This window comes from Alligator mississippiensis, chromosome 3 (assembly GCF_030867095.1).
Source record: "Alligator mississippiensis isolate rAllMis1 chromosome 3, rAllMis1, whole genome shotgun sequence".
NCBI classification, from domain to species: Eukaryota; Metazoa; Chordata; order Crocodylia; family Alligatoridae; genus Alligator; species Alligator mississippiensis.
Window position 1 is genome coordinate 191,616,819 of NC_081826.1, and position 26,833 is coordinate 191,643,651.

General features: G+C 45.8%; 1 long non-coding RNA gene across 2 annotated transcripts; it reads right to left on the bottom strand.

The window, feature by feature from the left end:
* LOC132249498 (uncharacterized) lies at positions 1–26,688 on the bottom strand. Of its 2 annotated transcripts, XR_009460978.1 has the most exons (3): positions 26,467–26,688; positions 26,158–26,249; positions 1–771 (listed from the first exon to the last, which is right to left on the bottom strand). It is a non-coding gene; the product is annotated as an uncharacterized LOC132249498 (long non-coding RNA). The 2 variants fall into 2 exon arrangements; XR_009460977.1 differs by lacking the exon at positions 26,467–26,688 and having other exon boundaries at positions 26,158–26,460.
* Positions 26,689–26,833: the final 145 nt, after the last annotated feature.

The window sequence follows — 26,833 nt, forward strand, 5'->3', positions numbered from 1 at the left end:
TTTTAGATTTTGTCTATTTGAAAAAAACTTTGCCTCAAATGTGAAAGTGCAGCTTTTGGATGCCCAAGGAAACAGGTGTTCAAAGATTGCAACATCAGATTCGAAACTAAGCTCATGGTTTATCAAGCAGTCGTGATCCTTACCTTACCATATGGAGCTGAGATGCGGACAACATACAGGAGTCACCTCAAGTCACTGGAGTACTATCAATGCTGCCTGTGGAAGATCCTTCAAATTCAGTGCGAACACAGATGCACCAATTAGCATCCTCTCACAAGCAAACACCACGACCATTGAGGTGATAATCATCCGACATCAGCTTCACTGGGCCAGCATATCATCTGGATGTCCGACTCCAGAAGCAAGTTTTCTTCCCTCAGCTCAGTCAAGGTGAATGCTCAAGAGGAGGGCTGATAAAATGCATCAAGAACATCCTCAAGGCCAACTTGAAAAAAATGCAAGACAGACATCAGCTCATGGGAGACTATCACCCAGGATTGCTCCAAATCGAGGAAAAGTCTGCTGCAAGGATCTCAGTACTTTGAAACCTCAAGCCAACAAGAGGAGATGGAAAAGCAGGAGTGGCAGAAAGAGCATGTTCCAGACCATACCAAAAAAGTCTAGAGCCACCAACCCCTCAGGGAAACACGTGTGTGAATTGCAACAGAATCTGTTAATCCCAGGTTGGCTTTGTCAGCCATCCTCAAACTCACAGATAAGGCAATCATGGAAAAAAATCATCCTCCACTGTGAGGGATTACCAACGATGATCTGGGGAAAAAAAAAAAAAAAAAAAGTTATGGTGACTAGAGCAGTTGCTTAAATCAAGAATGGAAAGAAAACATTAAAATAGTATAGGAAATAACTCAGGAATTTGGCAATTCTGAGGCAATGTAATTTAGTTACCCATGACAACTGTGTAGTTTTTACCTTTGTCATCCCAATGAAGGCTAATTTGGGAAGGGTAGATATCCAGGTTGTAGCTGTATTGGTTTAGGGGCAAAAGGAATCGGAACCCATGGTAGAGTCGATATCTTTTATCAGACCAACTAGATTTTTGCATAAAAAGTCTTTCATTTGGGAACAGGAATACAGTTATACTTAAATACTTGTATTTTCTGCCCTGACCAGGATTTGTAATAAAAATGTTTTTTGCCTGACATTTTAAAGAACTTTACAAAGATTAAGAAATCACATGTCACAATTATCCTAGTTATCAGATAAAGTTCACCTGATTGGGAGGAACAATAAATATATTTTGAGATCACATCTAACAAAATGCTCTTGCCAAAGGAGCTATGATATCACAGCTGTTTAATTCCACACAATAAAAAATACACAATACTCAAAACAAGGATTGATGAAAAGTCTTGTACCTAACTGAAACTGAAAGGGAATTTTGAAAGACACAGTGCAATTACCAGAGTCGAGAACTGGCCACTACCTGGGAGTTAACATTTCTACAAACTAAACATTTGCTAAGGGATCCCAAGCAACTAGGACTGGTTAGAACCTTGATTTAGTCTCCCACCCAAAGCAAGGCACCTCCAGTCCCACAGTACCCTCTACCATAGTACAAGGTCAAGAAAAGAGTCACCTGACAAATCACTTCCCCATTACCTCCTGTAGCAAATAGGCGTTCGTTAGGGCTGTGCGAAATTTTGCCCGGTGTTTCGTTTCGAACTCGAAACAGCAAAATCGAAATGAAACAAAAGCTTTCAAAACAGCACCTGCCTCCTGTAATCCCACGTGCAGATTGGGAGCCCACCTGCACCCCTGGGAGAGCTGCAGGGGCTGTGCCAGAGTCCTCTAGGGGATGTGGGCCCCCAATCTGCCTGCCAGGTGACAGGAGGCAGCTGCTGCCACCTGGGGCCAGCAGCAGCACCAATCTTCCTGGCACTGGGTGTGGGCTGCACTCAGCACTGATCTGTCATCTGTCAGGCAGATTGGGGACCCGCAGCCCCGGGAGGACTTCGGCACAGCCCCTGCAGCCCTCCTGGGGCTGCAGGCAAAACCCCAATCTGCCTGCCTGCTGTATTTTAAGATTCCCCATTATAACCTACAGGTGAAACAGCAAAACAGTTTTGGTGATTGAAACTAAACACTGCCATCAAAATGTCAAAGCAGAAGTCAAAGTGGAATGATGCTGTTTCGCACAGCCCTAGTGTTCCTCTGAATCTTTTAAATACCGATTCAAGATTTAGTAGTCAGTCTTGGACTGACTACTATGAAAACACTTTTCAGATCCAAAAAGCCAATAAACAGATCAAATATCTACTGTTTTACACTATCGTGGAGATAAAACCAAAATATTTCTCTGAATAACATCTAACGTACCACTTTCTCTGCTATCAAACATTAAAAAGCCTACATGCACACCTGAAAAATTAATTTGAATATCAACATGACTTTGGGGGTCTGCAATTACAATAGCCATTATACATAGAAAGCAAGACTTTAGAAGAGCTCTGTTTGGTTTAAAGCACTATTCTGGCTCTTGCTTCTATCAGCACTCGGGAACCAGCAGCGGGGTCCCTGCCACACCCAGCTCTCTACCCCTGCCATAGTACTGCTTCCACGAAAAAAAAAAAAAAGTCTGGGACATCAGTGTCTAAATACCTCTGTCCTGAGGTGGAGGCAACATAAGCCTCAACCTTTGTGTGGCTACCTTTCTACAAAGCTGGAAGTTTCTGCAAGTTTCAGGTGATTTAACTCTACTCTGCACTTCATAGCTGATGAGATAACAGTTTGTTTTCAGGACCTTGCCTCACCTACATTGATACTGCTGCTGGGTGATGTTAGTACTCTGCCCTTTGAGAAGTAAGGTAGTCATAGCTCTATTTCAACCATCTCTCATGCTCCATAGGCCTCTTCTGGATGCCACTATTCATTCATTTCTGTGATGATTACCCGACCTTCACATTCCAAGATCAGTGAATTGGCAATGCCCTCAGTACAGTTTCATACTTCAATGTGATGATAACGGCCAATATCAGCTCCGCTAAAAGGCTGATATCAGAGTCCAGGTTCTCCCCAGAACGCAATCCAGTCTTTCACCTCAGTCACCCTCCTTTGGATGGAGTCCAGCCTCTATGAACTCTATGACTTGCCCAAAATGTTGGCGTGAAGGGCATAACCTATGTGAAGCTCCTGCCTCCATCTGGTTGACAGAACAATGTGAATGCAAGGTAAGCAGGAATGAACAATGATGAAAAGAGACCACAAACATGAAAGGCAGGTGAATTTAGGAGACAGGAGACAGTAAATAAGTAGGGAAGCAGGGAGGAGGAAGGGTAAGGGGGATCCTAAACAGAACAGAGGGGGAGAGTGGAAGGGAAGACCAGGGCAGAACAATGTGGTAAGTACCTGGGAGAAGAGAAGCACGGATAAAGGAATAGAGAGGAACAGCAGGACGGCTACTCTGATCCAGAGGTTAGGGCAGGGTATGTGGAATTTGCCCCGTCAGCCACAGGGGGAGATTGCCTGCATGTGTAGTAGGGTTGGAGTATTGTCCTTTCTTGTTGAAAATAGGATTTTCATTTAGAAATGCTGACATACATACTGAGGGTGTGGGCTTCTGTATAAAGGCAAACACATAGTAGTCAGACCCAAATGAGTTTTTAAACCTACAGATTCTTAAACCAATCTTATGATTGACTCATAATTTTTGAGCTCACTAGGCTGGTAATATGACAATCCTGCAACAAACCATTATTGGAATAAATACTCGGGGGGGGGGGGGGGTACACAAAAATTTAGTATTTCCAGCCAAACAAGACAAATGCAATATTAGATACAAGTCAAGCACTTCTTCCCAAGTATATCTGTAAATTACCAAATATTGGAAAAGTTATCATTTAATCTCAAGGACAGCGGCTAAATTCCTCACAATTCTCGGGCATTTTAAAGAATTTTAACAGGTTTGCTCACTTGTACTTAAGAATCATGCTGTACTTTCTGCTTTGGCAATTCATAAGCTCATTTGTTTTTTTAAGCTCAAGTCTCCGATTCCTGATAACCCTACTTTAAACAAAATCCAGAAGAACAGTTATCTTGTCAACTACAATGACAGCTGCATTTTGTGTTAGTGAGAGCAAGGCTCACAGGCTGCCTACACTGATGCCCTCTTTGAGGCTAAAAACTACAAAGCCATAAGAAATGCTGAAAGCTATAGTCTCTCTTGGGAGGGAGTCGTGTAAGAAACACGAGGGAACAGAAACTGCTGGAGGAGACTGGGATGCAAAAACAACAGTAGCAGCAGCTGCTGCTCAGCATACAGAGACACTTATTTGGACTTTTTAATATTGCTTTTATATTAATAGTTGGCTCATTAAAGAAATTGTCAGCTTTGAGAGCAATTCTTGCCCATCTCCTGCTTACAAGGGGTTAAACACAGCACTGTTATCCCCCAAGGTAGTGTGCCAAGTTAGGTGGGCTACATTTGCAAAGCCATATATCAAGCACCGAGTTCTCCTGTGGACTTTAATCTGCATTGAGCGTTACTGTGTATTTAAACCTCTCTGATTAATTAAATGAACACTCATGCCTGAAAGGGCACCTCAGAGGGCTTTAATAGCAATTGGAGAGCTTGTTTGCCAACAGGGTTTTGCCAAGCTAGCATCACTTTAAAATTTCCAGGCAATCAACTCTAATGGGACTAACAGAAATGAACAGTCAGGAAAGAAATCCTGGATGGATTTCTTATACCAGTTTTGGCATGAGTCACTTCTCTGGTGGAACCCAAACAGGGAGCCCTTGGTGCTGAAATGTTGGCCAAGGGCAGTGAGAGGTTGACAGCATTTTTTTTCTTTGGGCATTTGCAAGATGTATGGGATTGGCATTGTCATCATCGGGGATCCTCTGGAGTACAGATGTAGTTTAGAGCTTTTTTTCCCTCTGGAGTAGTATTCCAGGGAGATTGCAGAGAGTCTAGGGATGGAAAATTTAATGCATCTAGAAGTATACATACATCCAAGAATCACAAATCAGATCTGTAAATTTACTTGCTTGGGCTCACCCTGCCTTCAGATACCTGCAGTTACCTCCTTTTAAGTCAAGCACAAAATGTTACCTACATAGACAACCTTTAAAAATTACATTGATTTTCTTCACCATCAGGTGAAAACAGTAAAAGCCACCTTAGAAAAAATAAGGAGTTAGTATTTAAATGAGGAATCAGACTGTAGATGATAAGAAATGAGTTCAACTTGTTAAATAAAACAAAATTTAAAAAATGTTATACGAATAAAAGTTATTTCTGAAAAAGGAAGTAGAAACATTCCACTATTCCTCTAGGACAAGAGCTAGTCAAAGCTTAATTTTCCCCCAAAGGAAACTGACATTAATATTTATTTTCATTCCAAATCTGAATGAAAACAGCTATTTTTGTTAATCCCTATGAAATGAAAATAAATATGTATGTATATACTATATGTATATTTTCATTCAAAAAATTGCATAATTATATATATATTCCATTTTGAAAGAGTCTCATTTTCTGATTTTAGAGTTTCCTTGCACAATAAGAATGGACGAAATGTATTATATAAAGTGTGGATTTTATTTCATGACATCAGTAGTTGTTTACATGATACATTACTACTGACATGATATGGAAAAGTACTAAAATATATTTCTCCACAGGAACATTTATCATATGAGAAACATTTCTTAACCTATTGATTTCACAAATGTATTTTTTTAATTTAAAAAAAGTAACACTATTTCTGACCAGTTCACTGTAAAACTCAAAAGTTGTGGTATATTTCTCTTATTGGACCCTCAGCTGTGTTGTGCCTTGGCATTGATACTCTGAAGTCATTATTGCTATGCCAGTTTATGTTTGGTGACCACATGACCCATTTTTGCTGTGTTCAAAACGGTATTGTCAAGGATGCCTAAAATAAAATCATAAATGGGATATGAATCATTCTCTTTATAATAATGCATATAACCTGCCCTCAAGCTACATTATTAATTGCTCATACTCAAGGGTTAACCTGCTGGCTTAGTAGGCCTGTGTGAGTAAGCAGCTATTTGATCTCACTTCAGCTCCGGCCGCATCAGATGGCAGTGATCCAATCTGGAGCTCCGGACCGGGTTCCCGCTTCAATCCAGCTGAAGGAGCCACCTCAGAGATCCAGCCATAGAGTATAATGGGGAAATCAATGAAATATCTATAACTTTGTTGTTTTTTGTCCGATTTGGATTAAACATGCAGGGGTGCTAGCCACTGCTGAGAGCATGAATTCTGCCAAGCTTCAAGAAGATCAGTGCAGGGGTTCAGGGGAACCGCACCCCAAATTCTTGAAAGCAAAACTCATGTCACGTGCATGTGTTAAGCCACAGTGGGGTGAAAACTGCAGGGGTGATGGCTCCTGCTGAGGCCACGAAGCCTGCCAAGTTTCAAGGTGATAGATGCAGGGATTTGGGGGGGGGGGGGGGAAAACTGCACCTCAAGCTGCTGACAGGCAAAACTCGTGACACGGATGACCCTGTGTGTGTTAAGGTACAGCAGGCTGAAAACTGCAGGGATGGTGGCCCCTGCTCAGGCCACAAAGCCTGCCAAGTTGATAGGTGCAGGGGCTTGGGGGGAACTACACCTTAAGCTGCGGACAAGCAAAACTCATGACATGGGTGACCCTGTGTGTGTTAAGGCACAGCAAGGTGAAAGCTGCAGAGATGGTGGCCCCTGCTGAGACCATAATTTATAGGTGTTAATGAGCAATGATTAAACACCTACAAAACCACAAACTAAGGAGAGGAAATAATCAATACAGACAATCAACTGCCCCAAGACAGACACATTTGCACAAGTACCCATGTCATGAGTTTTGCGTGTCAGGAGCTCGAGGTGCAGGGCCGCAGAACCCAGAAGCCCTGCTCCCATCTCCTTGACAGCTGTCAGGCTTCGTAGCCTCAGCAGGGGCCACCACTGCTGGCAGGCTGCTGCTCTTCTGACCCAGAAAGCAGCAGAAATGAAGGCCTTGGACAGTCAGGTTAACCCTTCCCTGCCTGCTCCCCTAGGATAGACAGCACAGACAGCCACAAGCAAGCAGGGGAAAAGGTGGAAGGAGGTAGGCAGGGATTCAGGGTGCTGGGTCAGGCAGGGAGGCCACCAGGGTAGTGGGAGTGGATAGGGTGTTTACAGAATAAAGTAGTAGTTGAAATGTTAAATTTTCAAAGCTTAAAACATAAATTTTGGGATAATGTTGTGTTAAACAATACTTAGATTTCCAATTCAAACCATAGTAGATATAATCAGTCTTCCAACAGATATGAGTGCAGTTGAGGACAGTCCTTCCTGCCATTCCACACAGAGCCAGTGAAAAATTTAATTTTGTTACTTCAGTCAACAAGGTGCAGCTTAACCACTGAAGTCAAATCACAATGTCAGCTGGTGATCACCAGAAAGTTATTCATGAGGTGTCAACACAAAATATTATTTTAAATGGATAGGATTATGCTCCAAAAATGGATTAAAATTATATCTGATAGATGGAATTACTATTATCTTGTACCATCTACTGAAGATAACTCCATAATGTTTTTAAACTCAAATTACATTAAACTATTCTGGCACCCTGCTGTTTTGCAAGATGGCATGACATGATGCCACATATATACTAAATTATGTGAGCCCGTTATGTCCTTCATATAACTTAACCCACTCAAGGAGAGATGACTCTGGTCCAGGATTTATCTCTACATCTTCAATACTTTTTACATGCATTTTATGAGGTGTTTGCTCAATGTACTACCTTAAAAAGGTGACCCAAGTTATTATTTTGCTTGTCCTTTGGTTTATGATAGTAAAAAATAAAAACACATTATAGGAATTAAGAATTTCCAGGCCAGAACATAGTTGCCAATGATGAATCATCATTGCATGGGTGTTTATATTAGATTCCTCAGGTGTGAATACTAGACCCAACGCAGTTCAATATTTTCATCAATGTTTGGACATGAATATAGCATTACTGCTGGTAACATCTGTCAATGACAAATTGGTGGAATAGTAAGTCATGAGGAGAACTAGGTAGTGACACAGAATGACTGGAATCAGTTCTTCAGGTGGACCCTTTCAGATGACATGCGGTTCAATGTGGCCAAATGCTAACCTAGGAACCAAGAATGAAGGCCAAACCCATGGCATGGAGACATGTCTCCTGGATGTCTGTAACTCTGAAAATAATTAACAGATCTCAGAAGGCAAATGCCTGAACAAACTCCCACTGCAATGTTGTGGCATTAAAGGGCTAAGATCAGTGAGAATGAGGACAATAATGTTACCTGTATGGCTTTCATTACACTTACAGTGGAATACTGGCATACAGCTCAGGTGTCTATCTCCTGAACAGGATAATGGTGAATGAGTAGATATGGAGAAGAGCCATAATAAATGATTCAAGGGCTAGGAAAAAGAGATGGACAGAATTCAAGAACTCAATCGCTTTTGTTAATCAAAAAGATGAAGTGGCCACTTGATCCTTCACAAGAAGAACATTCCAGGTAGTGAAGGACTCCTTAATTTAGCAAAGAAAGGCATTGTAAAAGCCAACTACTGGAAAATAAGGGAATAAAATTCAGGAAAAAAAAATCTCATTTTGAACAGAGAGAATGATTAACCCATTAGAATCAAATAACAAAAGAAAAGAAAGAGGTGGATTTATCATCTCTTTCTGCCTTCAGATCAGGCTTGCTTGCCTTTTGGGATCATACAAATCATAGGACCACAGGAAAGTGGAGCTGGATGGGACTTCACAAGTTCGGCCCCCTAGTCAAGGCAGGATCTTCCACAATTAAACCATCTGAAGATAGGCTAGTGATCCAGGCTGACTTGGATAAGCTTAGTAAGTGGGTGGATATAAACCTGATGATGATCAATACCAAAAAATGCAAGGTACTCCACCTCAGGGGGAAAAAAACCCCTCAGCACGCTTATAGGCTTGGCAGTGCTATCTATGCTTGCTAGCACCATGGCTGAAAGAGGCTTGGGGGTCATGATTGACCACAAGATGAACACGAGCCACTAATGCGATGTTGCAGCTGGTAAAGCAAACCAAACTCTCTGGATCTGACCTCAGAGCCAATTTCCCAGCCATCAGACTGTGGTATAGCTGAGGCCACAGTTGGCAAAATTTTTCCATGAGGAAATCATGGGACACCAGATCAAAGACTTTTTTAAAGTCCAGATATATGATGTCAATCTCTTCTCCCACAATTCAAGAAGGATGTTGAGAAGCTTGAGAGTCCAGAGGAAAGCCACGTGCATGATCAGAAGGCTAGAAAATAGGCCTTATGATGAGAGGTGGAGAGCCATGGGACTGTTCAGCCTGGAAAAATGCAGGCTCAGGGGTGACCTGGTGGCTGCCTATAAGTACATAAGGGGTGTTCATCAGGATCTGGGGGAACGCCTGTTCCTTGGGGATAAGGGAACGTCTGTTCCCAAGGGATAACAAGGATCAATGGTTACAAACTCCTCCATGACCGTTTTAAGCTGGACATAAGGAAAAACTTCTTTACTGTCTGAGCCCAAGGCCTGGAATAGATTCCCTTCAGAAGTGGTGCAGGCACCTACTCTGAACTCATTCAAGAAACTTTTGGATTCTTACCTTGCTGGGATCCTTTGACCCTAGCTAACTTCCTGCCCCTGGGGCAGGGGGCTGGACTTGATGATCTGCAAAGTCCCTTCCAGCCCTAATGTCTATGAAATCATCTCATCCAAGTGTCTGCCCACCCTGATTTTGAAAATTTCAAATGATAGGATTCTACAAATTCTCTAGGCAGACCCACTTTAGTCAAACACATTTTTAGGCTCAGTACAAAAATAACCGAATAAGAGTCTAGTTTCCCCATGTTATATAGGAGCTCAGACTGGGATCTAATGGTCCTTTTGAGTTTAAAAAAAAAAAATCTATGAAAAGCAGGCCATGAAGTCCTGTTACATCCCATCACAACGATAAGAACCTTTGGGTATATAATACTATAAATGATAAAAATAAACAAACATGTAATTGATGATTAATAAGAGAAGAGATTTGAACTGAGATAGGAAACCAGGGAAGAAGAGTCTAATAAGATGGTATTTAAAACAGCACATTTCAAGAAGAACAAAATCACAAGGTTACTGGATTTATGTTTGGTAATGAATCCTATTCCATCTTTTTCAGGTGTTCATATCACCTATTAAAACAGGGGTGGGCAACATACGGCTCACTGGCCGGATCCGGCCCACCAAGCCATTCTGTCCAGTCCACAGGGCCTCTAAAAAATTTACAAAATATTTATTTATTTAAATATTATCAGTTAGACGCAGGAGCGGTGAGACATGCGCAGGTGAGGGCCTGCTGCACCCCCGCTCCCCCGAGGCCCCCCGGAGGCCCTCCAGCAGCCACAGAGCCCCCCGCTGACCCCCAGCGCAACCAGAGGTGGGCGGGGCCCGTGGAGAGAGGGGGCTAACCCCTTAGTGTGTGTGGGAGGAGGCGGCCGAGTGGAGCCAGGCCGGGTCAGGCCCCGCCCAGGCCCCTACTTGGCCCAGCCCCCCAGGGAGCCACGCGACCGGAGCCGCACAAACAGGCTGCGCAAACAGGCGCGCTTCTCTGCCGGCGCGTGAGTTAGCGCGGAGTTTGCGTGGGAGGGCGCATGGGAGGGCCCAGGACCCTGCCAGCATGCCCCCCAGGGTAGATAGCCCCAGCTGTAGCCAGCCTACCAGAGGCATGACACGGATGGGCACGTGCTGCACCCCGAGGGTCCCCTCGGGCTCCGCGGCCCCCCCCCGGCACCTCAGAGACGGCCACCCAGACGGAGCCCCTGGTTCCAGGCTCCACGCAGACGGAGCCCCTGGCTCTCGGCTGCGGGGGCTGCCTGTCCCTTTTTCAGGCTCTGGGGCCTGGGAGCATGGTGACCTCCCCTTGTGGGGTCTGCTCCCTTTTGGGGTCTCTGGCATGCCAGCTGGAGGAGCTCCAGGCCACAGTCCAGAGACTGCGTGCCATCAGGGACTGCGAGCAGGAGATAGACTCCTACTGCCAGGCCCTTCTCCCCCGGGAGGCGGAGGGTAGACTACAGTCTCCCTCCACGCCAAAGGAGGACTCCAGGACCTCTCGCTCTGTCCAGCCAGGGGCATGGACCACGGTGGTCAAGGGTCCCAAGGCCCGCCGCACCAAGGCCCTTGCCCCACTGGAGCTGAGCAACAGGTATGCACCTCTTGCCGCTCCAGCAGAGTCTGCTGAGTTGCCAGCTCCCGCAGGCAACATGGACCCAACTGCAGCTCCCACCCCTGTTCTCCCCAAGACAAAACGTGAGGTGTTTGTTGTGGGAGACTCTCTCCTGAGGGGGACAGAGGGGCCAATCTGCCACTCCGACCCCTTAGCCCGGGAAGTCTGCTGCTTCCCAGGGGCCCGCATCCGGGACATTGCGGAGAGGATCCCAGAGCTCCTCAAACCCACAGACCACTATCCCATGCTCCTAATTCATGTGGGCACCAATGACATGGCTCGGAGCACTCCCAGCCAGGTCATGAGGCGCTACAGGGATTTGGGAGTGGGGCTAAAGGGTCTGGGGGCACAGGTGGTGTTCTCGTCAATCCTCCCAGTCTCAGGCTATGGGACAAGGAGGGAGAGGAGGATCCACGTGGTCAACCAAAGACTGCGGCGCTGGTGTCGTCGGGAAGGCTTTGGCTTTCATGACCACAGCCCGCTCTTTGGTGAGAGAGGCAGCGAGCTGCTGGGAAGAGATGGCCTCCACCTCTCTCCCCTAGGGAGGAGGCTCTTCTCAGCCAGACTGGCTGACCTGCTCCACCGGGCTTTAAACTAAGCCCGCTGGGGGACGGGGGCACTACTGCCACTGCTGGCCCGCTGAGCAATCCTTGCAAAGCCAGCAGGTCAAGGCACTTAAGGGAACCCACCCCTGCCCCAGCCCTGGCAAAATCTGTGGGCAAGGAAGGAGCCCCCCAGGGGGCACTTGCTTGCCTGTACACAAATGCCAGGAGCTTGGGGAATAAGCAGGAGGAACTCATCCTCCTGCTCAATGCAAATAATTATGATGTCATAGGGATAACGGAGACCTGGTGGGACTCCACCCATGACTGGACCACAGGTATAGATGGCTATACCCTGTACAGGAGGGATCGTGTAGAGAAAAGGGGCGGGGGTGTAGCTCTCTATGTTAAGGAAAGCTACGCGTCCCTGCAAGCCGATATTGGTGACCAGGGTGGACGGCTGGAGACCCTCTGGGTTAAAATCCGTGGGGAACACGGCACAGGGGACACAATGGTGGGAGTCTATTACAGACCTCCCACCCAAAGTCCTGAGCTTGACCAGGAGTTTGCCCGGGAACTGGCTGAGGCTGCATGCTCCAGGACCATGGTTGTCATGGGTGACTTCAATTACCCGGACATCTCATGGGAGGAACGCTCAGCAAAATCTGAGAGGTCGCAAAGCTTCCTCTCATGCGTGGATGACCTCTACCTGACTCAAGAAGTCTATGGGCCAACGAGAGGCAAAGCGCTGCTCGACCTGGTGCTGGCTACTGGGGATGACCTAGTGGGCGACCTAGTGATCGATGGGAAGGTGGGTGACAGCGACCACGAGCTGATCACCTTCACCATCCGCCGAAAAGCTGGCAAGTCAGTCAGCAACACAGAAGTCCTTGAATTCAGGAAAGCCGACTTTGACAAGCTCAGGAGGCTTGTCAGTGAGGCCCTAAGGGACCATGACTCCAGGGGGAGGGGAGTTCAGGAAGAGTGGTTGTTCCTCAGGGGAGCGATCCTCAATGCACGAGCTAATTCTATTCCATCTCGGAGGAAAAGCAGCAAGAGGGAAAAGCAGCCCCCCTGGCTCTCCAGGGACCTAGCAGACCTCCTGAGGCTAAAAAGAAAGGCCTACAAAGGATGGAGGATGGGAGTCACCTCCAAGAAGGATTATTCTGCACTGGTCTGGTCTTGTAGGGAGCAGACCAGGAAAGCCAAGGCTGCAACTGAGCTCCAACTAGCTTTGAGCATCAAGGACAATAAAAAGTCCTTTTTCAGATATGTGGGGAGCCGGAGGAAAGACAGGGGCAACGTTGGACCCCTGCTGAACCAGATGGGGCAACTGGCAACTGACGCCCAGGAAAAAGCCAACCTATTAAATAGGTACTTTGCGTCGGTCTTTCATCAGCCCCATGGGACGCCCATGCCCACTACAGGGCCGGGAAGTCCGGGTGAGGGTGATCCCCTGCCCTCCATTGATGCTGACTTCGTGAAGGAACATCTTGAGAAGCTGGCAAGATACCTTCAAGTCAGCCGGCCCTGACAATCTTCACCCCAGGGTACTCAAGGAGCTGGCAAGCATCACAGCCCAGCCTCTAGCGTGGATCTTTGAAAACTCTTGGCGCTCTGGTGTAGTGCCCGAAGACTGGAAGAAGGCCAACGTGGTGCCTATCTTCAAGAAAGGGAGGAAAGTGGATCCGGCTAACTATAGGCCCATTAGCCTGGCTTCTATCCCGGGGAAGATCTTAGAAGAGTTTATCAAAGAGGCCATCCTTAATGGACTGGCCGACGCCAACATGTTAAGGGATAGCCAGCACGGGTTTGTTGCAGGTAGGTCTTGCTTGACCAATCTCATTTCATTCTACGACCAGGTGACCTATCACCTGGACAAGGGAGAAGAGATTAATGTGATATATCTTGACTTCAAAAAAGCCTTTGACCTGGTTTCCCATAATCACCTCTTAGAGAAACTGGCCAATTGTCGCCTTGGGTCCTCCATGATCCGCTGGCTGGAAAACTGGCTCCGGGGTCGGACCCAGAGGGTAGTAATAGATGGAAGTCACTCATCGTGGTGTCCTGTGACCAGTGGGGTCCCCCAAGGCTCTGTCCTTGGACCCATACTGTTCAGCATCTTCATTAATGATGTGGACACTGGAGTCAGAAGTGGACTGGCCAAGTTCGCTGATGACACCAAACTTTGGGGAAAAGCATCCACACCAGAAGACAGGCGGATGATCCAGGCTGACCTGGATAGGCTCAGCAAGTGGGCGGACAAGAATCTGATGGTGTTCAACGCTGATAAATGCAAGGTTCTCCACCTTGGGAAGAAAAACCCGCAGCATCCTTATAGGCTCGGCAGTGCTATGTTGGCTAACACTATGCAAGAAAGAGACTTGGGGGTCATCATTGACCACAAGATGAACATGAGCCTGCAGTGCGATGCTGCAGCTAGTAAAGGGACCAAAACGCTGGCTTGCATCCATAGATGCTTCTCAAGCAAATCCCGGGACGTCATTCTCCCCTTGTACTCAGCCTTAGTGAGGCCGCAGCTGGAGTACTGTGTCCAGTTTTTGGCTCCACAATTCAAAAAGGATGTGGAGAAGCTTGAGAGAGTCCAGAGAAGAGCCACGCACATGATCAGAGGTCAGGGAAGCAGACCCTACGATGACAGGCTGAGAGCCCTGGGGCTCTTTAGCCTGGAAATGCGCAGGCTCAGGGGTGATCTGATGGCCACCTATAAGTTTATCAGGGGTGACCACCAGTATCTGGGGGAACGTTTGTTCACCAGAGCGCCCCAAGGGATGACGACTAGGTCGAATGGTCATAAACTACTTCAAGACTGTGTCAGGCTGGACATAAGGAAGAATTTTACTGTCCGAGCCCCCAAGGTCTGGAACAGCCTGCCACCGGAGGTGGTTCAAGCGCCTACATTGAACACCTTCAAGAGCAAACTGGATGCTCATCTTGCTGGGATCCTATGAACCCGGCTGACTTCCTGCCCTTTGGGCAGGGGGCTGGACTCGATGATCTTCCAAGGTCCCTTCCAGCCCTAATGTCTATAAAATCTATGAAATCTGCTCCTGGCTGCCTGTCAAAGATGACAGAAGCCAGGGTTAGTAGGACCCAGGGGGAACCAGCAGTAGGAGACAGCAGTTCAGCCCTGCCCCACCCCCAGTCATTTCCTTGCCTTCCTGACCCCTACACTGCTCCAGCACCATGTGGCTCCCAGCTGCATTGCCAGAGCATGAGGCCGCATCGCTACTCGGGGGGGAGGGTGTCCCACACGTATACCCCACCAAACACATGCACCCCCCCCTTGCACTGCCATACACAGCCCCCCAGACCCCCTCACATCTTACACACCCACATGCTCCCTCACCCCACACCCTTCTCCACATCCCACATACCTACTCATGCACAGCCCCACACAAGCCTATATCTACCCCACCGTGCCCCCCTCCCCACCACAATATACAAGGGTAAGACTTCATTTTAAGCTATTATATACAAATCACCTCTATGTACACTATGCAAACACATGTAAACCAGGACAAAATTAAAAAAAAAAAATCAGATTAATGAATGTTTTAGGTGTTTGCTTTTTAGAATGCAATTTGGTATTTTTCTGGTTCTGAGACGGCAAAACCCCTTGGTGAAAGGAGTACTTCTCGGGGCTAGGGTCGGGGCTGGGGGAGCTGTGACTTCCAGTTACAAGATGGCGACTAGGGGGTGGGTCTACAAATGTGGCCCTCAACAGCTTGCCATAACTCAGCAAGCAGCCCTCCAGCTGAAATAATTGCTCGCCCCTGCATTAAACCACAGTATTTAAGCCTTAAAAATTAATTCCATCTTAATTTTCAAGGTCCCACATATCTCCACCTCAAGTGTCTTATGCTGTTCTATTATCATTTCCTTCCTCATTCTCCCTTTTTGTTTCACCTAAGATGAGAGCCCCTAGGTCACCTTCTTAGTTTCCCTGCCATGCAGAACAATCCCAGTGCACCAAAATCCTACACTCTAGTATTCAGGCACCTATACTAGTCTCTTTGAAATCCATGGAAAAATAGCAGGCCCTGGGCTGCAGAAAAATGGAGGACTCAGGTATAGCAAACACAAAGGAAATGCTTTCTAGAGACTGCTGGTTAAACAGAGAGTTTAGCTCTTTTTGGCTCTTCATCTTGCACTTTATCCACAGTTAAACCTCTTCAAGTTCACCCTGTGGCTCTTCATTTCTTTATGTTTACTTCGAAGACAGAGATCTTCACAGCAGGAATTGTTTTGTTCATGCCCTGTGAAGGCCTATACACAGTAGTTGCTTAAATAAATAATGACACTATTCATTCCATTCAGGAAGAGCACACCAACTGCAGATGTTTCCTCAGTTTAATGAAGGGGATTTAAACCAGAAAGCTTGCTAAGAAGAATTTTTCCAACTAGTTGAGTTGGTCCAATAAAAGATAGCAGATTTACCCAAAGAACCTTGTCTGCCTCCATCCTTAGACCAACATGGCTACAACCTACACCCCTATTGACGCATTAGCATGCAACCAGTTTGTATTGTCATGACTGGATTAGGGGAAACTAACAGTAAAGTATCCCAATTTCCCTGCCTTCCTTACCTTGCTTTGGATGCATCAGAGATAAATGCATTCACTAGCATCTGAATTAACCTTGTTTATAAAAATTGACCCAAACCACAAAGAAATATAATATGAACCAAGTTAACACATGTTTAGGGAGTGACTGGTACCCTTCAGCTTGGAAACATTTGGTGCAATAAAGAGTTACTGATGGGTAGTGATCCCTCCATATGAATGAGGAGCATGCAATGTCACCTTTATGAAGGTAATGCCATGGAAAAAAGGGAACTCATTATAATGGTTTTTATTAGAATCCATCTTCAGAAGATGCTATAGATTATAGGTATCCAACATGTGAAAAAAATAGCCCACTTATTTTAGGTATTGGGCTTCTGGAGTTCTTGTAGACTGCAACCGGAGTTTGAGCATTCAGCATGGCTCAGTATTAGGCCTTAAGGGCCAAGTTATTAAAGATATTTAGCATCAAAAGATAGCAGATACATGTCTAATGGTGTTTTTCAAAAGCACATAACTTCCAGAGGTGCCTAAGCTTCTTCAGCATTATAAAAATTCCAGAGTGCTTATCTGTATCTTGGATACCAAAATTACCTTTGAAAATCTTGCCCTACATACGTAAAATTTAAGCTCCAGAGCAGCATGATGCCATGTGCCTGCTGTGTGTGGGGTCAGAGCCCAGCCTGGCAGCCCACCTCCACCCCACACACAGATCTTGGGGGGCATGTGCCCCCAGGCCTCCTCCGGGGTGTGCACAGCAGTGGGAGCCCCCCTGAACCCCTGGATGAGCCACCCAGGCTCCAAGCAGCCCTGGCATCCCATTCACCCCAGCCCCTGCCCCATTCCCTCCCTCACCGCGGGGACCTCAATCTGTTCCTCCATGCCACTTCCCCATGACAGACTTACCTGCTATGCTGTGCAGTGCTCTGCATGCTGCGGGGCTGCTTCAGGCTCCAGCTGCACGTCTGCGTCTGTGCGCACCCCTCCCTCCACTGCTGCCACCACCCAGAGCCTGTGCCCTTCAGCCCTACCTGCTGCCACTGCTGCCCCACATTTGGAGGGGCCAAGCCCCATTAGCCCTCGCCTTCATCTGCCAATGGGGCTCCAGGTAGTGAATAGTCACTATTTCTATCTCTTGGCATTTCAGACAAACTTACAGGTATAAATCCCATCATCCTGGGCAACTGGATCCTGAAGTGTGACCACTTGGGCTCCAGGAACCAATTTGACCTTTCTCCTCAGCCCACAGTTGCTTAAGCACATCCTCAAAATTCAATTTGGATTTATCAATGAAACTTGGATTTATCAATTAGACCCCTTAGTGACCACCCAGCAGAAAAGCAACAAAATGTGGGCTTAGCAAAAGAAGTCCTTTTCCACAGAAACTTTTAGAAAGGACAACAGATACAGATTAAGAGAAAACAGTCCCTTGAATGCTGTTCCTCTTACCTTACCTTTTTTGCGAGTCCTGGGTTTGGTCTGAGACCTTAGGCAAGGTATTCTCAGCCTGTCTTGCTCCTGGTGAGGCAATTGCTCCCTTTTCTTAGGGAAGTACCCCTTTTAAAATGAGTTCTACCCCCCATTTTCCCCACATGTTTTGCTAGGGAAGTAAGAGGGGGAAGCAGCTCAGGCATGATCCCTGTCAGCTTTTATGCCCATGCTTCCCAAACATTTCCTCAATATGACCACATTTATGGCCCCATTTCCTCAGCATGACCCCTCACTCCCAACCCACAGCCCCCTACCCCTGCAACCTCATCCACTGATGTTGCAACCCCATTTGGGGTTGTGAACCACAGTTTGGGAACCACTGTTGTATGTCATAGACATTTTAGGTCAGGGTTGCTTAACCCATGGCCCATGTAGTCATGGCACCCAGCCTGAGGGGCTCCCCATAGGTTGGGAAAATTGGCATTAGGGGAGTGGTGGCAACTAAATATGACCACTCTCCCCAGTTGCCAAATTCCCAAACTTCAAGCCCTACATGGCTGGTTTGGGGCTAGGCAGGTTCCTCTTCCCCCCACAGAACCAGGTTGGGACAGGGCCATGCCCTGCCCCCTCCCCTTCCATGGCTGGACTGGGGCCAGGCCACAGTCCCTCTCCCCATGCAGCCAGGTGGGGTTGGGCCATGCCCCTCCCTCCATGCAATCAGGTTGGGGCCTGGCCATGCCTCATCCTCCCCCCATGAGTCTAGTTTGGGACTAGGCCATGTACCCTTCCCCCACAGGACTGGGTCAAGCCCTCTTCCCCCATGGGGCCAGGTTGGGGTCAGGCTTCCCCCCACCCACTACACAACCAACTGGGGTGTTGCAATGCCTATCTCAGGTGGCAGATCAGGACCACCAGCCAGTTCCTGGCTGCAGATGGATCAGGCACAGCTCATCCAGCCCACAGGGCAAAAGAGTCAAGTACAGTTTTCTAGGTCAATTACAATGATGAAAGAAAATTCATGTTCCAGTACAGAAGAGCAAGTTAATATTGTTGACATTTTTTGAAGTTAACATTCTTTTCAGGTAGTCTGTCCAGTATGTCCAGCAGCTTCTGCTATATAATGGAGGTTCCATCCACAAGGAAAGTTATAATCACAATGGTCTTTGTAAAACAAAATAGAAATCATAATTTGACACTAGTTATATTCCGAAACTATCACAGCAGGCAGTGGTTCAATGAGAAATTATAGACTTGGTTCAAGAGGGACAGAATGATGTTCTTTGGTTTGTATTATGTAGCCCACCCACTGTCCTTCTTTCCCTTGCTAACAGCTGAAAGAAAGGAATGTAGTGTTGAAGCCTCTAGTGATATGATTCAATATCAAAAGTTTTCCAACAATTTATTTATGTGAACTTATTTCATTCTTTAAATCGCTGACACATGATTCCAATTGTAACTTTAAGAGAATCTGTGCTGGTTTTGCTTTTTCATATTGAAAACAAAATGAAATCAAGCCTTTCAAGTCTAGAACAATTTTTTGAACAAGTCAACAAAAGAGTGAATTACAGAGCTGATACTATGATGCTATTTGATGATACGTATGATTTTATTTCTTGGGACTTCCAAAAAGCTTTCGAAAGACCATTACAATAATCTATTAAAGAAATTAGACTAGGAAGCTGAATCACAGGTAAAAACAAGAGTATAAGAGAGAAAACAAAGAGGAGAAATCAGTAGCCAATATTCAGCATAGCAAAGGATTAAGAGGTGGCCTAATTGCTGTACTCAGAGAGGTGTCAATTAATGGACATTATTAAAGCTGTGGAAAAGGGGGGCAAGCAATGAATCAGAAGAATTTTCAAGTGATACGAAATTGTTTATCAGTCATGAGCAAGCAGACCGTGAGAAATTAAGAGGATTTAACGAAGTTAGTCAAAAGGGTAGCACATTGGGAAATTAATATTGAACTTGACAAGTGAGAAACAATACTCACTGGAATGAATCACTTGAACTATTATTGCCCATTGCCAGAATCTTAATTAACAGACTGCATTAAAGTGCGGCAAAGGGGAGAGAGGACAAAACAACAACAACAACAACAACAACAACAAAAAACTCTAATGTGAACATCCTGTGGAAAGTTTGTTTACTGCACACTGCTGGTCCAAAGAACAAACACAGAGTTAGACTATATAAAAAAATCCAGTACTATCTTTATTCCAAATAAATAGTTATACAAATTGATGATATGGTCTGACTTTGAATACTGGGTTCAGTTCTGTTCACCATAGCTCAAAGAGGTAGAGTAGAAATAGAAGGAGACATGGAAGGTGAACTAGGTAGATCATGGGAGTACTGTCCATATAAAGGGAGATTAACCAGACTAAGACCCTGGAGAGAACAGATGAAATCTGGGCTCCGCTGAAGTCAATAGGACAAGTCCTATTGGGCACAATTTCATCCAAGATGAATAAGAGGGGACATGATCAAAGTAAAATATCAATGACCAATCTACAGAAAAGCTCCTATTGTTTTATTAGTGCCCTGTGAAGGCCCATACACAATTGTTGCTTAAATACATAATGACACATGATCATGCAATTAGTTTGTACTACCATGACTGGATTAGGGACACTTGTATACCAGAACAGAGACAAGTTGAAAGGCGATGCATTTAACATTTAACCAGGGAAATCTCTTTTCTACATCAAGTGCAATTAACCTGTAGAATTCATTGCCACATGTTAAGACTCAGAGTTCTGTAGGATTATGGAAGTGATTAGTCATTTATATGGATGGCAGGAGCATCCAGTTACAGCAGAAAGGATAAAATGCAACATATAAATCATCATGACACCAACAGCTTATGTGATGGAAATTAGTAAAGAAGTTTCCCTTATAAGCTGGTTATTCATTTACAGGCTTTCTTTCCTCTTTTTCTTCTTCAGCATCTGGTAGTGGCCTGTCAGAGACAGGACACTACATAAGATAAGACTTGGTGCTGATGTAATCTGGGAGGTCCTATGTTCCTAAACTTGTTTTGTAGATTTACCTCACTTTTTTTTTTTTTTTATATCCTCTTTATTAATAAGCAGCAGCAATAAAGGAGGAATGGGCACAGTCGCAGATGAGAGCTTTCAGCTATAACATCAAAGAGCACTGGAGACGCAACTCTTAACCCCGAGAAGAGTAAACTAATGAAACAGACGTCATCTGGTGGCAGTAGACTTTATTTTGTTCTCCCTCTAAAAATAATAAAAATTCCCCCCGTTCACTTAGCCAACAACCTCCACCCTCTTTTTTCCTTATGCTTTCTTCTGGATATGCATGTAGAACTTCAAATCAAATATTTAAAGGGAATCATCTTTTCCCAAATGAAGCATTTGCACCTCCACAAATGCTAATGGACTCGCATAGTGCCGGAACAAGGAACAAGTAGTACCGCAGAATCTCTGCGTTTTCATTTACCATTGTGTGCAGCTGCCAGTCACCGTCTGCATGCAATACTCAGCAGACTGACATGAAAATGAAAATGCTAAATAAACACATCTTGAATCTGTTGGGTACAGATAACGCTTCGTTTGATCCAACTTTCTTTGGTCAATGTTTTGAGTCATTCTTTTCAAGTGTCTTTCTTTCCAGTATACACAGACATACATGTTTGCAGTGTAGCAAACACAGCAATGCAGAAAACTTTACATTTTGGATTTTCAGCACTGGCTAAAGCAGGTGCAAGCAGGAATCAACTAGAAGCAGAAACCAGAGCAGGCAAAAGATCAGGTGAAGTTATAAAACCTGATCATATTCACTCTACTGCAGTTTCAATTTAGCTGGGTCAGTGAATTACTCTAAAAGGACACTTTTGTTACAAGTTTGGCCTCAGGTGACCAAGGAACCAGACACATTTAATCTCTTGTCTCTCTAATTCTCACTGGAATTTGCAGTTGTCTGCTAATTTCACATCCCTTCATTTTCCACAGGCATCTCTGCACCTTCCTTTATGCTGCCACAAGGCTGATACATTCTCACAATCTTCCATTCTCCTTCAAATCCAGTCTCCTCACCAGGACTCAAATGGCTATGCTAACCTAATGATGTTTATATTAATAATAATATTTGAAAACCTAACTTGGTGTGTACCCTCCAAACCCAGATATAAATACCATTTTATGGTGTATAAACCAACAATAGGTGGACAAGAGCTCTGTCTACTAACATCACGTCACATCTTGCCTATGCTTTAACCTATACGTTATGTCTGGTCTGACAGCTTAGGAGCTGGAACCTCTCTTAGGTTTTGGCTGAAAATGAATTTGAATCCACAGAAACAGCCTTCTTTAAACCAGCCATTTCAGCTGGACTCTGATAGGGAAGGCATAAAAAGAGTCATTTTGATTTGAAGGGGTAAACAAAACTAGAGTGACAACTTAAGAGGACCAGGAGATGTGGGAATGATAGAGAAATTGAAATCAAATTCATCTCTGTTCAAACTGGAATGAGCAGGCCGGCCCATCTGTTATGGCTAGAGAAAGGTGGGCCTGGGCCACCAAAGGAAACAATCGGGGAGGCCAATGAAGGGACAGTCAAAGCAAAAACCAGGGATGGGAGAGTGGGTCAGAGGTTAATAACAAGTACTCCAAGGGGGGACACCGAGTACAGCACACCGGCCAGCACCCTCAGCCCCTTGAATGATTTGAGGAACCTGTGAACACTTCCTAGTGAAACTCTGCTCCAAGATGCGCACAGATGAGGGACAGGAAGACAATTGGCCAAGTTTCCTGCAGCCAGAGCCTCCTTCCTGGTCAGATAGATGACTAGCTTGGCTAGATCTAGGAGAAAGTTGACCAGGAGGCCCTGGGACTTGGTGGGGCCACAGATGGGGAGTACACAAAAGAAAAAGTACAGAAAAAGTGCAGCCAGAAGCTCAGTAGGAGGTTCCTGAAGGGGTAGGATTCTGTAGGATTATGGAAGCAATTAGCCTCAAGGTAGGCATGCACCAAGGTAAGGGCAAGTGTCAGGGGTGTTTGTGAAGCGCATGGAGATGGCTCCATGGAAAAGCTGCCAACTGAGCTTTTTGTGGCTCATGGGATCAGGGTAGAGCACAGGCTGGCCCACTTGCCCTCACCGAGGGTGTCCTATCACTTGGTGTCTGGGCAGTATGCAGGGTTAGAAAGGTGGAGGGTACAGAGCATGAATCTGTAGAGCTGGTAGCTGTGGGCTATGTGAAGACAGACTGTTTTGGCATTCCCCAGTCTGCTGAGGTGGTGTGGTAGGGAGTGCTATGTGGCCTGCTGGGGCAGGGGCCCCACAACAAGATCTAGGAGGGATGCAGGATACAAGAGGGCAGGGATTGCTCTTGTGCAGGACTTTTTTAATGTAGGTGAGGGCAGTGTCTAGTGGGGTGACCTTGATCTCCTGGAGCAGGTGCCACAATACCCACTTGGAGTCAACTACAGTCCTGGTGGAAACAGTAATGCAAGTTGCACACCAGTCAGAAAGCTGGTGTATCTTGCAAAATTCCTGATCAAGTTGGCAGTTGGTACGCAATAAATTCCAGTCCCTTTGACTCCAAATGTACCACAGTTTGTTTTAATTTGGAATAGAAATCCCTGCCTTCCTTGGAGATGTTCTTTCCTTCATCTTGCATGTCTGTCCTAGGAGAGGACAGGTGCCCTCTCCTTTTGGAAAAAATCTTACCAAATGTAAAAGAGATGAAGCCTAAAATTGAAGAGCACAACTTAGGGGTGGAAAGATATGGCCCATGGGCTGGATCTGACTGTGGCAGACTCCATTTCACAGAAACCCCTGTGGCAGCAGCTCCTTCTGGCTGTCACCACCAGACCTAGTCCTGCTGCCTGGGCACCCCAGCCCATCATCCCCGTGCTCACTGCTGGGGGTGGGACACACGTGGGCAGGGCACACATCCGGGTGGTTGGGATGGGACTGTAGCTGGGAGCCAGACAGGTGGGCAGGGCCAGGGAGATCCTGGGATCTTGGGGCAGTGGGAGGATAGGGCTGGGGCAGAGCCATGATCCGCTGCCTGGACACCCCTGTGACAAGCACAGGTTCTGCAGGTAGGGGCAAGTGGGCAGCAGATCACAGGTCTTCCCCAGCCCTGTGCGGTCACTACCCTAAAATCCCAGGGTCTCCATGGAGACCAGCTGGGAGCTGAGTGAGCAGGGCAGGCAGCTAGGCAGGGAGCTCCCTGGGGCTGGGATCTTGGGGTGATGACAGCACAGGTTTGGGACAGAGCCCTGCCTGTGAAAATTGTACTTGTTGCAAGGGTGAGCAGGCAGCAGATAGCAGCTCTGCCACAGCCCTGCGCTGTGACTACCGCAAGATCCCAGAGTCTCTCCAGCCCCACCTGCATGTCTCGCTCCTGACCACGGCCCCATCCCAGGCACTCAGCTTGGCACCTTGCTCGCACAAGGTGGTGCCCCTGGTGGTGGGAGTTGGGTAGACAGGCTAGGGTGCCTGGGTGGCAGGGCTGGGTCCTGTGGTGGCAGGTGAAGGACCTGCTGCAGCCAGGGCTGCCAGGAAATGGAGTCTGGCTGTGGGGCAGATTGACCATTTTACCCACCCCTGCTGTAACTGGTTACTGAGCCATCCTATCAAAATTCCAAGGCCAGGGATATAATTTTCTATTAGATTATCTAGAATGGTTAAATGAAACCTGGTAAAGCTAACCAGCCAGCAGGAAGGAAGTGCAGGTCAGAAACTCTTGTTATTTTAATCTTAAACTCCTAAAAAGTATCATTTCTCACTGCTAGTCCTTTAGATAATATTGTGAGACCTGTGGTATAAGTAAACAACTAAACAGAAATACAGCAATGCAAGTCTGTGTTGGCATTTGCCATGCTGGAAGCAAGTACACTTCTGTTTAATTGTTCCTAAGTCTGGAAAGACAAAACAAAAAAAATGCTTTTATGTTTAATTACTACAACTAGTCACTGAAATCATTCATTGGGGCTGACTCAGGAGCCTGCATAGCAGTGCTCTACTATGGGACAAAGGCTGGTGATGATATTCACAAACCGCCAGAATGGCCAAAGATGCCAAAGTAAGTGACTTAATTCCCAAGGCCACTTCTCAGGAAATCCAGATAGGTATATCAGAAGAGAAAGCAGGGCAGGGTAGAAGCAATTGTAAGGAAAAAGGAAGGGAAAATACCTGTTTGTAAGTGAACTACATAATGCAACCAAATCCTCATTAGCAATAAAACAAGGCCCTTAGTTGGAAGGGGAAACCAATTGCACAGTAATATTTCAGGCTGTTGTGGGTTCCAACAGAACTGAAGAGGGAGGATTTAATTACAATGCTTAATGAATTCTCAATAATAAACTCTGAAAATAACCAAATTTGCATAAGAGGAATCTACAGAGCTCTAAGGAGGGCTTTAATTAGCTCTCAGGAACAAAATATGCTGCAAGAGCCATAGTACCTAATTTCAGTGACATGCTACAGATGGATTATCAAAGAGCACTAACAGAATGGATCCACTTCTTTCCAGATTTGGAATCAGTTAGACAAAGAGCCTTGGTTTCAGTCTCTGCAAGCTAGTCCAGGATCTAATCACATCAGAGTAAATAAAAAAATACCACACAAGGAGAAACCTAGGCCCAGATCCTGAAGCTGAATCTGATCATCAGGCAGGTCTTCACATCTGAACAGAGCCCTACTGAATGGATCCAGGGATAGGCGAGTGGTGCCTCTCAAGTCTGCGGGGGGCACCAGATCACCTACCGGGCCCCCCCACCTCAAATGACCTCTGCGCCCGAAATCACCAGTGGTGAAACAGGAAGTGCATTTCTGCCAGCACTTCCCGTTTCATGGCTGGCATTTCCAGGGGGTGCACGGCTGATCTCAGATGGTGCACATGCACCCCTTACGCATTGTCAGTGGATCCAGGAGCTGGAGGTTGTGAGGTTTTTTTTATGTCCCTATGTTTTTGTAGCACAACAGATCACTTTGACTGGGGGCCTTTAACATCACTTAAATATAAGACATATAGTTAAAAAAACCCTTGTTTTTATGATGCCAAACAAGCAGAAGCATTTGTTAACAGCTTAGCTCCTAGGGTCACTGCTGGAAAAACTATGGGTGGATATTAACAAAAACTTTGCATATCTTGCTGACATGGTAATAAGGGAAATTATTTAACTTTAATTCTATAGTTTGTGTATCAGCAAGTTGCTCTGATTTTTTTTTTTTGGCAGTATTACTTCTAATAGCTAGAACCATTCAGTGACATTCTGCACCCTCTAAGCTAACAGAGAAAAAATGCCCAATATCTACTGCTGTGAGTGAGAAACTGCTGTCAGGCCAAACAACTGTAGGGTCATTTGAGTTTATATATAATTTTTAAAAAATGCATATACTTACACAGGTACCAAGCATGCACGGTGACTGTTGTAGCTGGATTCTTGCCCAGATGAATGATAAAGAGACAGACCTGACACATCCTACTCCCGGCACTGATAATAGCAAGAAGACAGGTGAGAGAGCACAGAGAGACTGCTGCTTCAACGTAAATTGTCAACACGTGGCTCTTAATGCTGGATTTTAGGAGTTATGCACATCCCTACTGACTAGAGTTTTGTTTAAACCTTCATTTCCATGGAAACAGACACTGGATTAGTGATAACAAGGTTAAGAGACTCTGAAGGCTTCTGTTGTAAAAACAACACTCACTTGCACAAGTCAGCTCAGCTTTTCTGCAGACAGTAAGACTGGCTCCCATCAGACTGATCTGTCTCAGTTGTGTAAATACTGGTTTCTACAGATCAGTTTGTATTTATGTCTACCTGCCACTCTGCAGGTGTTAATGGGAGAGAGGGGTTTTTTCCCCCCTCCAGCTGTTAAAAATGCTTCAAAGCAGGTTCAGCCAGTGAGAGCTGGCACCGATAATGCCTAATTGCTCCTTGTTTATGTTGCATTGCTGAGATCTGTCCACACCTGATAGTGTTTGGGCAAAGTTAGTGGACAGAGCACTCCAGAAACTCCTCTAAATCCCTCCACCCTGTGCCACTCTGATACACTTACTGAACTCAGTTATTGC